Consider the following 15,862-nt stretch of genomic DNA (forward strand, 5'->3'; position numbering starts at 1 on the left):
TATGGTGTTGATGTAGAAGCCCTCCGTGATCGATGCCCCCTCCAACGGAGCTACGGAACAGGCCCCAAGATGGGATCTTGTGGATATAGAAAGTTACGGTGGTGGAATTAGGGTTTTGGCTCCGTCTCTGATCGTTTGGGGGTACGTGGGTATATATAGGAGGAAGAAGTACGTCGGTGGAGCAACAGGGGGCCCACGAGGGTGGAGGGCGCGCCTGGGGGGGGGGGGCAGGCGCGCCTCCTACCTTGTGGCCTCCTGTTAGTTGCCTTGACGTAGGTTCCAAGTCTCCTGAGTTGTATTCGGTGAGAAAATCATGTTCCCGAAGGTTTCATTCCGTTTGGACTCCGTTTGATATTCCTTTTCTTCAAAACCCTAAAACAGGCAAAAAATAGCAATTATGGGTTGGGCCTCCGTTTAATAGGTTAGTCCCAAAAATAATATAAAAGCGGATAATAAAGCCCAATAATGTCCAAAACAGTAGATAATATATCATGGAGCAATCAAAAATTATAGATACGTTGGAGACGTATCAAGCATCCCCAAGCTTAATTCCTGCTCGTCCTCGAGTAGGTAAATGATAAAAACAGAATTTTTGATGCGGAGTGCTACTTGGCATAATTTTAATGTAATTCTTCTTAATTGTGGTATGAATATTTAGATCCGAAAGATTCAAGACAAAAATTCATATTGACATAGAAAATAATAATACTTCAAGCATACTAACAAAGCAATTATGTCTTCTCAAAATAACATGGCTAAAGAAAGTTATCCCTACAAAATCATATAGTCTGGCTATGCTCTATCTTCACCACACAAGAATATTTAAATCATGCACAACCCCGATGACAAGCCAAGCAATTGTTTCATACTTTTGACATTCTCAAAACTTTTTCAATCTTCACGCAATACATGAGCATGAGCCATGGATATAGCACTATGGGTGGAATAGAGTGGTGGTTGTGGAGAAGACAAAAAAGGGAAGATAGTCTCACATCAACTAGGCGTATCAATGGGCTATGGAGATGCCCATCAATAGATATTAATGTGAGTGAGTAGGGATTGCCATGCAACGGATGCACTAGAGCTATAAGTATATGAAAGCTCAAAAATAAACTAAGTGGGTGTGCATCCAACTTGCTTGCTCATGAGGACCTAGGGCAATTTTGAGGAAGCCCATGATTGGAATATACAAGCCAAGTTCTATAATGAAGAATTCCCACTAGTATATGAAAGTGATAACATGAGAGACTCTCTACTATGAAGATCATGGTGCTACTTTGAAGCACAAGTGTGGTAAAAGGATAATAACATTGTCCCTTCTATCTTTTTCTCTCATTTTTTTATTTGGGACTTTTCTCCTTTTTTTATTTTTCGTCCGGAGTCTCATCCCGACTTGTGGGGGAATCATAGTCTCCATCATCCTTTCCTCATTGGGACAATGCTCTAATAATGATGATCATCACACTTTTATTTTTCTTATAACTCAATAATTACAACTTGATACTTAGAACAAAATATGACTCTATATGAATGCCTCCGACGGTGTACCAGGATATGCAATGATGCATGAGTGACATGTATGAAAGAATTATGAACGGTGGCTTTGCCACGAATACTATGTCAACTACATGATCATGCTAAGCAATATGACAATGATGGAGTGTGTCATAAATGGAACGGGGGAAAGTTGCATGGCAATATATCTCGGAATGGCTATGGAAATGCCATAATAGGTAGGTATGGTGGCTGTTTTGAGGAAGGTATATGGTAGGTGTATGATACCGGCGAAAGGTGCGCGGTATTAGAGAGGCTAGCAAAGGTGGAAGGGTGAGAGTGCGTATAATCCATGGACTCAACATTAGTCATAAAGAACTCATATACTTATTGGAAAAATCTACAAGTTATCAAAGCAAAGTATTACGCGCATGATCCTAGGGGGATAGATTGGTAGGAAAAGACCATCGCTCGTCCCCGACCGCCACTCATAAGGAAGACAATCAATAAATAAATCATGCTCCGACTTCATCACATAACGGTTCACCATATGTGCATGCTACGAGAATCACAAGCTTCAACACAAGTATTTCTCAAATTCACAACTACTCAACTAGCATGACTTTAATATCACCATCTCCATGTCTCAAAACAATTATCAAGTATCAAACTTATCATAGTATTCAACACACTCATAAGAGAGTTTTTATTATTAATCTTGCATACCAAGCATATTAGGATTTTAAGCAAATTACCATGCTATTTAAGACTCTCAAAATAATCTAAGTGAAGCATGAGAGATCAATAGTTTCTATAAAACAAATCCACCACCGTGCTCTAAAAGATATAAGTGAAGCACTAGAGTAAAATTATATAACTCAAAAGATATAAGCGAAGCACATAGAGTATTCTAACAAATTCCAAATCATATATGGCTCTCTCAAAAGGTGTGTACAGCAAGGATGATTGTGGTAAACTAACAAGCAAATACTCAAATCATACAAGACGCCCCAAGCAAAACACATATCATGTGGTAAATAAAAATATAGCTCCAAGTAAAGTTACCGATAGAAGTAGACGAAAGAGGGGATGCCTTCCGGGGCATCCCCAAGCTTTGGCTTTTAGGTGTCCTTAGATTATCTTGGGGGTGCCATGGGCATCCCCAAGCTTAGGCTCTTGCCACTCCTTGTTCCATAATCCATCTAATCTTTACCCAAAACTTGAAAACTTCACAACACAAAACTTAAAGTAGAAAATCTCGTGAGCTCCGTTAGCGAAAGAAAACAAAAGACCACTTCAAGGCACTGTAATGAACTCATTCTTTATTTGTATGGGTGTTACACCTACTGTATTCCAACTTCTCTATGTTTTATAAACTAATTTACTATCCATAGATTCATCAAAATAAGCAAACAACACACGAAAAACAGAATCTGTCAAAAACAGAACAGTCTGTAGTAATCTGTAGCTAGCGCAAGATCTGGAACCCCAAAAATTCTAAAATAAATTTCTGTACGTGAGGAATTTATCTATTAATCATATGCAACAAGAATTAACTAAATAGAACTTTCCAAATAAAAATGACAGCAGTTCTTGTGAGTGCTAAAGTTTCTGTTTTTTACAGCAAGTTCAACAAGACTTTCCCCAAGTCTTCCCAATGGTTCTACTTGGCACAAACACTAATTAAACACAAAAACACAACCAAAACAGAGGTTAGATAATTTATTTATTAAATAACAGCAAATATAAATATTGGGTTGTCTCCCAACAAGCGCTTTTCTTTAAAGCCCTTTTAGCTAGGCATTGATAATTTTAATGATGCTCACATGAAAGACAAGAATTGAAGCACAAAGAGAGCATCATAAAACATGTGACAAATACATCTAAGTATAACATAATTCCTATGCATAGGCATCTTATAGGCAAACAAATTACCAAGGCAAGCAAAGACTAGCATATGCAATGAAGTGGAAAGAAACAATAACAATCTCAGCATAATGAGAGGTAATTTAGTAAGATGAAAATTTCTACAACCATATTTTCCTCTCTCATAATAATTGCATGTGGGATCATAAGAAAATTCAACAAAATAGCTATCACATTAAATATTTTCAACACGACCCACATCCATGCAAAGTTGACACTCTTCCAAAATAGTGGGATTAACATTAACTAAAGTCATGATCTCTCCAAACCCACTTTCAGTATTATTGCAAACACTATTATCAATCTCATAATCATCATGGGGAGTAAATAAATTTTCAAGATCAGAAGAAGAATCACCCCAATCATGATCATTGCAACAAGTAGAGGACATAGCGAAACTAGCATCCCCAAGCTTAGGGTTTTGCATATTATAAGCACAATTGTCATTAATAGAATTTATACTATCATCATTGCAACCATGCTTTCTATTCAAAGATCTATCGTGAATCGCTTCATAAAGTAATTCATCACACTTTTAAGATTCACGAATTTCAAGCAAAACCTTATAAAGATAATCTAGTGCACAAAACTCATTAGCAATTGGTTCATCATAATTGGATCTCTTAAAAAGATTAGCAAGCGGATGAGGATCCATAGATCTTAGGTTCTCTGTTTAGTAATAAATAAACAACTATTCCAACCAAATGAGCAAACGAGCCAAGTAAGACATAAAAGCAAACAAAAAGGCGAATAGAAGAAGGGCGAATAAAATGGCAAAGGTGAGGTGGGGGAGAGGAAAACGAGAGGCAAATGTCAAATAATGTAATGCGGGAGATAAGGGTATGTGATGGGTACTTGGTATGTTGACTTTTGCGTAGACCTCCGCGGCAACGGCACCAGAAATCCTTCTTGCTACCTATTTTAGCACTGCGTTGGTTTTCCCCGAAGAGGAAGGGATGATGCAGCAAAGTAGCATAAGTATTTCCCTCAGTTTTTGAGAACCAAGGTATCAATACAGTAGGAGGCTACACGCAAGTCCCTCGTACCTGCACAAACAAATAAATCCTCGCAACCAACGCAAATAGGGGTTGTCAATCCCTATAGGGCCACTTACGAGAGTGAGATCTGATAGATATGATAAGATAATATTTTTGGTATTTTTATGATAAAGATGCAAAGTAAAATAAAGGCAAAGTAAATAACTAAGTAGTAGGAGATTGATATGATAAAGATAGACCCGAGGGCCATAGGTTTCACTAGTGGCTTCTCTCGAGAGCATAAGTATTCTACGGTGGGTGAACAAATTACTGTTGAGCAATTGACAGAATTGAGCATAGTTATGAGAATATCTAGGTATGATCATGTATATAGGCATCACGTCCGAGACAAGTAGACCGACTCCTGCCTGCATCTACTACTATTACTCCACTCATCGACCGCTATCCAGCATGCATCTAGGGTATTAAGTTAAAAACAGAGTAATGCCTTAAGCAAGATGACATGATGTAGAGGGATAGACTCATGCAATATGAAGAAAACCCCATCTTGTTATCCTCGATGGCAACAATACAATACGTGCCTTGTTGCCCTTACTATCACCGGGAAAGGACACCGCAAGATTGAACCCAAAGCTAAGCACTTCTCCCATTGCAAGAAAGATCAATCTAGTAGGCCAAACCAAACTGATAATTCTAAGAGACTTGCAAATATAACCAATCATACATAAAAGAATTCAGAGAAGATTCAAATATTATTCATAGATAGATTTGATCATAAACCCACAATTCATCGGTCTCAACAAACACACCGCAAAAAGAAGATTACATCGAATAGATCTCCACAAGAGAGGGGGAGAACATTGTATTGAGATCCAAAAAGAGAGAAGAAGCCATCTAGCTACTAACTATGGACCCGTAGGTCTGAAGTAAACTACTCACACTTCATCGGAGAGGCTATGATGTTGATGTAGAAGCCCTCCGTGATCGATGCCCCCTCCGGCGGAGCTCCGGAACAGGCCCAAGATGGGATCTCGTGGATATAGAAAGTTACGGCGGTGGAATTAGGGTTTTGGCTCCGTCTCTGATCGTTTGGGGGTATGTGGGTATATATAGGAGGAAGAAGTACGTCGGTGGAGCAACAGGGGGCCCACGAGGGTGGAGGGCGCGCCTGGGGGGGGCAGGCACACCCCCTACCTCGTGGCCTCCTGTTAGTTGGCTTGACGTAGGGTCCAAGTCTCCTGAGTTGTATTCGGTGAGAAAATCACGTTCCCGAAGGTTTCATTCCGTTTGGACTCCGTTTGATATTCCGTTTCTTCAAAACCCTAAAACAGACAAAAACAACAATTCTGGGATGGGCCTCCGGTTAATAGGTTAGTCCCAAACATAATATAAAAGTGGATAATAAAGCCCAATAATGTCCAAAACAGTAGATAATATAGCATGGATCAATCAAAAATTATAGATACGTTGGAGACGTATCAGATATCGTCCCGTTCCAAAGTGGCTATCACGCACTGCTCGGGCGAACCAAATTTGCAAAATTCAATGCGGTACCGCATTACGCATACCTCAAGCTCAAGATGCCAGGACCTAGGGGGGTCATAACAGTCAATGGAAACACAGAACGCTCACTCCGCATGGAAAAGCACACTGCAGCCCTCGCAGCAGAAGCACAAAGTAGCCTTTTAAGGCAAGCTGCCAATTCGGCGATACAACCCCCGGACACCATCAAGCGAGTCCGGAGTAACCTGCAACAGGATCGCCTGGCACGTTCAGAGCTCGCCTAGCAATTCGGCCCCCGTCCCAGTCCCAGTCAAGCGATGAAATCCGTGCCACGCGTACATAATTACGCACTGAAAATACCATGGGCATAGGCGGGGGCACGCTCAGGGCACGTCCCGCAATGCGGCTTAACCGCCCTAGGGGTTGCATACCTTTATCATTTTTTCTCTTTGAGGACCTTACTCTTTGGAAGCCCTTTCCGACAGTATGATTGCCTGACACATTACGAGAAGGAAAAACCAAGGAGGCAAGAATCTAAGACGTACAAGGGAACCCCTAGGTGGTCTCTAATAACAATCTATATACCTGCCTTTTACTACTCATACGCAGCTTGCCCTTGGATAGGACATGTCAAATAGTCCTATTTTTTTTCTTATTGCACTACTTGCACCAGTACGCTTCGATGTATTATTTAAATAACAATGCATAGCATTAGTCTATTATTGCATTATCCATCTTTTTTTATATATACATGTTCATTTACGACAACTTGCACCCGTACATTCTGGTATGGTCAGTACGCCATGGGCTTTCGTTTCCCCCATAATACGGCGTGAGAAGTCCGAACACTTTCGATAGTGCGGCACCCCGAACTTATAGCATTATATGCATCAGCTCTGAATCATGTCTTGGGTCAATAGTTGGGTTTGCCCGGCTCCCATGTTTTGGTACCTTACGTTCCGCTATATCGGCTAAGGTAGCGCTGGGAGAACTACTGCGATTGTGTCCCAGTTCTTCCGGACAAGCACCTCAGTAGAGAAAGCCGAAAACTGACTGTCATGATAAGGCGAGAGCTGGTCGCTGTTTGAGAGGTCTCAAGTCCTTAAAGACTTTTTCCGCTTAGGGCAAGGAGTCGGCCTTGCCCGACTTAGGCGTATATAGAGCCCCAAATTCGGCCTTCCGAATACTAGTGGCTTCACCAAAATTTAAAATTGTAGACTTCTATGGCTAAGTGAGAGTGATAAAGCCTTATAGTCCGATTGCCTGGTTCGTTGTGCTGAACACCTCCCTCGAAGGACCCAAAATTGGGATAAAGAGTGCTCAGGTTTATCCCGAACACCCCAGTACTAGTTACATGGGGGCAGAAGCCGACGAATGGCCAACTCTCAAATTTCATAAACGGACACACAGAAGGTAATACTTTAAATTCAAAAAGCATTGCATAGCGCAAATGAACTCGTTTCACATTACATGATCACATGAGCATGTTCATTCAAAAATTACATCTCTAGCACATTCATCCGCCACAAGGCGGGAACCCTTCAGGACACTGTCATAATATATTTCGGGGCAGCGATGCTCCTTGCCCTCCGGCGGCCCCTCCTTGACCAGCTTTACAGCGTCCAGCTTCGCCCAATGCACCTTCGCCCAGGCAAAAGCCCTGTGCGCACCCTCGATGCAGATGGACCGCTTTATGACTTCAAGCAGTGGGCAGGCATCCACAAGCCGCCTCACCAGACCAAAGTAGCTGCCAGGCAGGGGATCGCCATGCCACATCTGGACTATAAGACCCTTCATGGCCTGTTCGGCCGCCTTGTGGAGCTTGACCAGTTGCTTCAGCTGGTCGCTCAAGGGCATTGGGTGTTCGGTCCCAGTATACTGAGACCAGAACAACTTCTTCGTCAAGCTCCCCTCCTCAGCTCGGTAAAACTCCGAGGCATCAAGCACACTGCAGGGAAGATCTGTGAACGCTCATGGAGAGCTCCGAACTCGGGTAAGTAAAAGGAAAGTTTCGTTCACATGCTTGCTTTGCATAATGAATGCCTTACCCGCCGCTATCTTCTTCATGCATCAATCTCCTGGAGGGCCTTGTGGGCTTCAGCCTTGGCGCTCTGTGCGCTTTCGAGCGCCTTCACAAGCTCGAACTCTCGCGTCTTAGAGTCAAGCTCCAAGGACTCATGTTTTTTTGGCAAGAGCCTCGAGCTCTTGCTGCACCTCGCCTACTCGGGCTTCTTGCTTTTCCCGCTCAATGCGCTCCTTGGCCGCTTTGTCTTCGGCCTCGGACAGTGCCTTCCTTAGGGTCGCCACCTCGGTCGTGGCCCCTGGCAAATTCATGATGATCCTATTATTTTACAATCCAATTTCTTTTTAATATATAGACAAGGTATTACTTACCTTTGCTCTCCTCAAGCTGCCGCTTGGTAAGGCTGAGCTCATCCTCGGACCGCTCAAGGTCCTGCTTCAGTGCAGCGACCTCCGCAGTACGTGCGGCAGCGGCTAGTAGTGAAGCCTGCATATGCACATAGACATATTCTAATTAGACTCCTGAGTCATTATTTGATCCTCTATTCAGCTTTTCTTCGCGAACTCCAAATAGAGCATCAGGGGCTACTGTCTATGCGGTAATATTTTCCTATATTTTGATTTCTTACCTGAAAGCCTGTTAGGAGGCTGGCACAAGCTTCGGTCAGTCCATTTTTGGCGGACTAAACTTTCTCGATCACCGCACTCATGATAGTGCGGTGCTCTTCGTCGATGGAAGCGCCGCGAAGCGCTTCCAGCAAGTTGTCCGGTGCCTCTGGATGGACAGAGGCCACTGGCACGGGCGGCTTGCCCCTCTTAACGGGGGGTCGCCCGCCGGAGTTCGGAACCACTGATGGTTCCGGCGCAGTGTTCGACTGGGGGCCGAACTTGGAGCCCATGGGACTTGTCGTGGTTTTGTCACGACAGATGTCCTAGAGAAAGGACTTAGTCGTGGAGCCATCGCGACGGGTTAGCTTGAAGGGGTTAAAGCGGACACAAGGACGCAAGAGAGTTTATACTAGTTCGGCCCCTTCGATGAAGGTAAAAGCCTACGTCTAGTTGTGATGGAATTGATGGGGTTTCGATGACTAGGGAGCAAACAAGCTTCGCCTATGTCTCGAGTTGTTGTCTGTTGTCCTTGAACCGCCGCCGGGTCGTCCCCTTATATACACAGGTGACTCTCGTCGGCTTACGGAGTCCCAATACCGGCTCATAGATGTGTCCGGTTTGGTCTCTTCTTATTCCTAACTTACAATACAGATTAACTACTACCGCCGGTTTACGGCTGCAGGCCTTGAGCCGACCATGGGCCTTGAGCCCTCCTCTGTCTTCTTGGGCTTTAACTTACTTAACTACTGACGAAGTTAACCCGGCCCAGATAGGCCGGTTTATGCCCAGTAGTAATATCCCCAACATTAGGCCCCAGATTGATTTGAACGGGTTCATGTCAATCCTTTAATAAAAGCTTTATCTTCAACATCTTCTTATAAATTGGTAAACCGCCATGATGTCATCTTCTCTGATTGCTGTAAACCGCAGTGACGTCACCTGTCATAACGAAGCTATCCATTATGCTTCTTTGTTTAATAGATCGGCGGAAATCGAGGCCACAGCTCCGTTTTGTGGCCCCTTGATTGTCGCGCCTGACTCATGTTCTTTCGCCTTATAAATAGGACCGAAGGGTCATTTCTTTTCTCCTTCCGTGTCTTCTTCATCTTCCTCGCGTCGCCAGCCTCGGAGCTCCGCCGCCGCCGTCGACCTCTGCCTCATCCTTGGCCGCTGCATCAACCTGAGCGCACCAGAATATCGCGGCAACCTTCCGCATCTTCCTCAGCTCCGGTAAATCTTCTATCTTTTCCCCCGTAGATCTGGCCTAGGGTTTCGCAGTTCTTCAGTGTTCATCGTCTGCCTCTTGCTCATACAATAGATCTTTAGATGAATCCGCAAATCTTTATTCTGTGCAATGATAGTTGTTTGACCTTCGCCTTTACTTATGCATCTCAAACCATGGGTCTATATGAACGTTTTGCTCATTGGTTCGGTACTGCTCCTTTGAACCTCTAAGTATTTATCTCTTCTCTGAACTTGCTTCAGATCCAATGCTATAAAGAAATCTTGTGAAACCTGTTTGTGCGTACTTGTCCATCCGCAATCTCAGCTTTTCAATGCTTAGATCAGGCGGTTTAACCTTATAGAAAATTTTCCAAACCGGTATATGCCATTAGTCCCCTTGTTGAACCGCCAGATGTTGGTTGCTTCATGAAACTCCGGTTCAGATAGTTCTGTCTCCGGTTTAACAGTGCCCATACCAACGTACCTTGATCAAATGCATTTTTGAACCGGGATCTTCTACCTTGTAGATTCCATCATGGCCAAGAAAGTATATGAGTGCAATTGGGTTCCTTCTCGCGTCACAGAGGATCAACTGGACGATTTAGTCCTGATTGGTGCTTTAGGCAACAAAGATACCATCCATTGGAGGGCTCCTGGCAAAGAATGCCCTCCCACACCTCGAGAATGAGAGGTTGTTGTTTTCGTAGATCACTTAGCCCAGGGCTTTAAGCCGCCCGGTTCTAAATTTTACCGGGATGTTTTAGCCGATTTCCAACTCCATCCGCAAGACACTGGCCCCAACTCTGTTACAAATATGTGCCACTTCCAAGTGCTTTGTGAGGTGTTCTTTCAAGAGGAGCCCACAGTGGAATTGTTCAGAGACCTTTTCCATCTAAACCGTCATACTGAGTTTACTGATGGCTCTAATACGGAGTTGGGTGGCATGGCGATTCAGAAAAGGAAAGAGGTCACATACCCTCACGCCAAGCTGCACAGTCACCCCAAGGAGTGGAATCAGACATGGTTCTACTGCAAAGACACCTCCCCTGCTGGTGAGAATCCCTTGCCTGGCTTTCGTCCGGAGCGGCTCAGCAACACACACCCTTTTCCTCAAAGATTGACTGCCCAGGAGAGAAGCAAATATGCTCCCCAGCTGTCAAAGCTCAGAGCCTTTATGGCCAACGGTTTAATAGGGGTTAATCTCGCTCGCTGTTGGATATCATGGAGCATACTGCCCCTTAGTCAGCACTCCAGTTTGATGTGCGAGTATACTAACAGTGTTGATGACCCATTGCGACATTCAAAACTCCAGCTCTCCGATGAAGAAATCACAGAGGCTGTGCATAAGATACTGAATGAACCGGAACACGTCTGTGCTAGAACTGGCCTGCTTCCCTTCTGTGCCACCAACAAACCGCCAGCTGTAAGACTTTGATTTTTCTCTTTGCTGAATCTGTTATTGATATGTCTAGTCATTGTTTTTAATATCAGTGTCTGCATAATCAGGGCAATGATCCGTTTTGGAGCAAAAAACTGCCGCAGGAGAAACCAGAAAAACCAGACAAACCGGAAAGAGCAACCCGGCAAAAGACTAAAGCTGTGAAGAAGACTGCCCACAGGAAAAGAACCACTGCATCTTCTAATCCGGCCGCTGATGATGATGTGGATAATCCGGACTTTGAGGTAGAACTTGACTCACTTGGTTTATTTTTCATGCGTCTTATTGATGATGATATTTGCCAGGATGATGCCGAAGCCAGCCACGCGGATGTTGCAGAGGTAATTATTCTCTCTTCCGATTCAGAAACTTTGCCTTCACAAAAAATCCGCCAGGCAAACCGGAAAGTTAAACTTTCTCATCCTCTTGCTTATTTGGATCCTAAATTTCTTATGAAGACCCAACAACACGAAGCTCGTCGCACAACCCGGCACAGCGGCCAGGTAGTTACCTCCGCCGGTTTACCGAATAGTCCGGTTCGGAAACGCCATTCAGAGGTCTCTAATTTGCTTGTCAGTGCTTGTCCTAAAGCGGGCTGCTTTCGTCAACCTCTTAATCCGCCTGACTCCGATTATCAGGTTACTTCCCACTCATCTTCTGGCGAGTCCTCGGCTACTCAGTTCCCACTGCTTAAAACGGTGCTTGGGTAAGCTATACTTATTGTGATGTTTGCAGTACATCGCCTTAGAACATATGTTGTATTTGATTTTATTATTCTTCTCAGGGCCAAACCTAGGCCAAGCAGGAAAGCCCGCCTGGACAAAGCGGCCGAAGAAGATGTCGTTCTTGAAGCAGACAAGACACCCAATGCTGAAGCGGCTATTCCTGAGGATATTCCCAATGATCCACCGCAGCAAGATGATGATCTTATTACTGAAGAGAGACCTACTGATACCTCAGGTCCTATCCATCAGCCCACAGGTTCCATCCGGATTGAAAGCTCCACCGGTCCAGCAAAACCTACTGACAAGTCAACAGCTCGAGTGCAAACTGGCGGTACCAAGGATGATGAGGTTTTCATTACTGGCACTGGCCATACTGAGCCAAGCAATCCTGTCGCTTTATCCAAACATTCTGCCAAGGAAGAATTTGCTGCCTTTGGCAAAGGCAAGTGGAACGCTGATCTGACGACTTACGCTGCTCTGAACGCCCAAGATATCCATTCCTGCTATCTGAACCGGCTGTATACCAGCCGTGACTACGAAGCCGGTCTGGTTAATATGATGAAAGATAAATATGAGGTAACTTCCATATGCTCCTTCCTGCTTGTATGCTTCCATTCTTGCTGACTCTCCTAACCCCCAAGGGCCGGTTTGAAATATTCTTTCAAACCGGGACTTAATAATATAAATCTTGATGCTTTGAAATTTGCTGATGTAGCCCCCAAGGGCCGGTTCAACTTAGCGTAGTTAAACTGGTACTTTAAGTAATTGAAACTGCCGCATCAGAATATATATGATCAAATAGCCATTAGCCCCCAAGTGCCAAGTTGAATACTTGTATTGATCTTGGGACTTTGTAAACAATTGAAAGATGAAGATCGAATATGCATTAGCCCCCAAGTGCTAAGCGCATAACTTGTTATGTGGTTGGTACTTGAATCCTTCTACCGATTTGTTGAAACATATATCTGTATGCATGCAGGCGGAGCTGAAGACGAAAGAAAACCAAGTCATCAATCTTCAAGAAAACCTGAAAACCTAACAGGCTGAAACCTCCAAAGCAAAAGAGGAATTGGCCAGTGCTTTAAGCGCCATGGAACAACTTAAGGAGAACTTCAAGAAGAAACGGGCGGATTGGGCCACTGAAAAGTCCGCTTTGATCAAACGAGCAGAGGATGCCGAGGCTGCACTAAAACCAGTGACGGATGAACTGACCAGCATAAAGCGGCACGTTCATGCCATGACCATTGCTATCTTTGGTAAGCCAGCTTGCCTTCTGAATTGGCTCTGCATTCTTACAGAGTCACCGGTTTATTAACCCTTTATGGTATTTCAGGGACACGCATTGGTCACTTGGGGTCAGATGTGCGGAAGAAATTGAAAGCCGCCTATACATTGGTTGAACAATTGTATACTGGTGCCCAGCGGATCATCTGTACCGCGTCTCATAACAAACCGGCGCCCACTTTGATTCAAGATACTCTGATGAAACTGTCAGTGCTTCCTGCCCAGGTTGAAGAGCTGAAGAAATCTGCTGCTCGAACCGGTGCAATCAATGCCTTAATCCGGGCAAAAGCCTGGGTGCCGGATTTTGATCCTATTGAAGCGGCTCAGGGCTATCCCAGCTTGAAGGAAGACGGGTCAGAATTTGGTGAAGCGGATCTGCGAGCAATAAACCGGGAGGTACGTCCACTAGCTTGTTAGTTGGCTGAGGAAGCAGACTTGTCTCATTATCGAGCGCAATTTGACAGTCAGAACAAGCGAATAGCTGCACCAATCCATGAATCGGAAAATCTGATCCCTCCAATCCGTAAGCATACTTACGCTCCCGATATTGACCCGTCATTGCTGATCCATGATGAAGCTGTTTTTCAAGCATTAATGGGAATCGACTGGACAACTGTGGATTTCCAGCCACTGGGTAGAGAAACGGAAGCTGAAGCGGCGCAGGATGACCCACAACCATCAGGCCAGGCTGGTGACCAAGCTTGAACCGGAAGCCGGTTTTAAAATTGCCTCTCCTTTGTGAAAAACAATTATATTATTATGGGCACCATGTTGCCTTGTAATAGGCTAGCTGATACCTTTGATGTTGATATGCCTTCGTGCATAACTTGTTCTTCCTGTGGTAATGAACTTTCCAAAACACTTTCTGAAATGAGAAATTCGTCAAGTGCCACCGCGGTTGTACCGTCAGGCGGAATATGATGTCTGTATATATGAAATCAAAACATCCAAAACAAAATTTTAAGTATATGATCAAATTTTTGAGATACATAATACCTGCCATCGTTGAGTATGAAGTTGGCTTGGCTAATCTTGAAGCGGAGTTTTGCAAACCCACACTGTTGGAGGAGATAACAGCTCCTGTATATATATATGACGCTGGTTTACCATGTAAACCGTGCCGGGTTATAATAAACACCGTGTTACTCCATAAGAGGATGTTAACAACAAGGATCAAACCGGACAAATAGTCTCCGGATTGACGTGAACTGTGTTCCGTCAATTGATTGGTTAAAAAACTTTGTCGGTTTAAAAAACACAATGAAAAGCAAAAACCCTCCTTCAAAGAAAAGTGTGAAGCAAAAGCAACGACAAAACCGTTTGCCAAAAAAGGTTTATTTAAGATGATCAAATGGCATTACCATGGCCAAACACGACCAAGCTCCCGTTAGGTCTAACTATGGTTCTAGTCAGCCAGGTCCCCAAATGAAACCGTGGCATTTATGCCGACCAAATGGCATGGTCATGGTTCGGGTTCGACCAAGCCCCCAAGTGATTCTGTGGCCTTAGGCCAATCAAGAGGCATGACTGGTTCAGACATGACCAAGTCCCCAAGTGATCTGGTGGCTCTCGCCTATCAAGAGGCATGGTATTGGTTCGGACACGACCAATCCTCCAAGTGATATAACACGATGCTTTTAGCAAAGCGAACTCAAGGGGTAAACGGGAAGCCATTGTAAAACAACTCCGTGTAACCACACATGATGTAAAAGAACAGATACCCCGCTTTAGCTGAGGTTCCGGTTTATTATAGTTAATATATACATCGCTATAATATGTACATAAGTAGAACCAATGGCTCAGGTATAATAAGGCCGAAGATGAGCTATGTTCCACGGCCTGTTGGTCTCCTCCTCTGATGTACGTGAGTCCTTATGTTCTCGAATATCGATCAGATAGTATGACCCGTTGTGCAGATTCTTGCTGACCACGAAAGGCCCCTCCCAAGGTGGGGATAACTTATGCATACCAGTCTGATATTGGATGAGCCGAAGCACCAAATCTCCCTCCTGAAAGGTTCTGGTTCTGACCCGGCGACTGTGATAACGACGAAGATCCTGCTGGTAAATCGCTGATCGGGCGGCTGCGATGTCACGCTCTTCATCCAACCGGTCCAAAGCATCTTGCCGTGCTGTCTCGTTGTCCACTTCAATATAAGCCATTACACGAGGTGAATCATGATGGATATCACTGGGGAGAACCGCCTCCGCTCCATAAACCATGAAGAACGGTGTATACCCTGTTGATCTATTGGGCGTTGTATTGATGCTCCATAGCACAGATGGTAATTCTTCTACCCAACAACCCGGCGTTCTCTGCAAAGGAACCATGAGCCGGGGCTTGATGCCTCTCAAGATCTCTTGATTAGCTCTTTCTGCTTGACCATTGGACTGTGGATATGCCACTGATGAAACGTCGAGCCGGATGTGCTCCCGTTCGCAGAACTCCTTCATAGCACCTTTGGACAAATTGGTACCATTATTTGTGATAATACTGTGTGGAAAGCCAAACCGGAAAATCAACTTTTTGATGAACTGAACCGCCGTGGCCGCATCACACTTGCTAACAGGTTCTGCCTCCACCCACTTTGTAAACTTGTCTACCGCCACCAGGAGGTGGGTCTTCTTATCTTTGGACCT

Source organism: Triticum urartu, chromosome 2A (genome assembly GCF_056163025.1).
Source record: "Triticum urartu cultivar PI428250 chromosome 2A, HENAU_Tu73, whole genome shotgun sequence".
Lineage (NCBI taxonomy): Eukaryota > Viridiplantae > Streptophyta > Magnoliopsida > Poales > Poaceae > Triticum > Triticum urartu.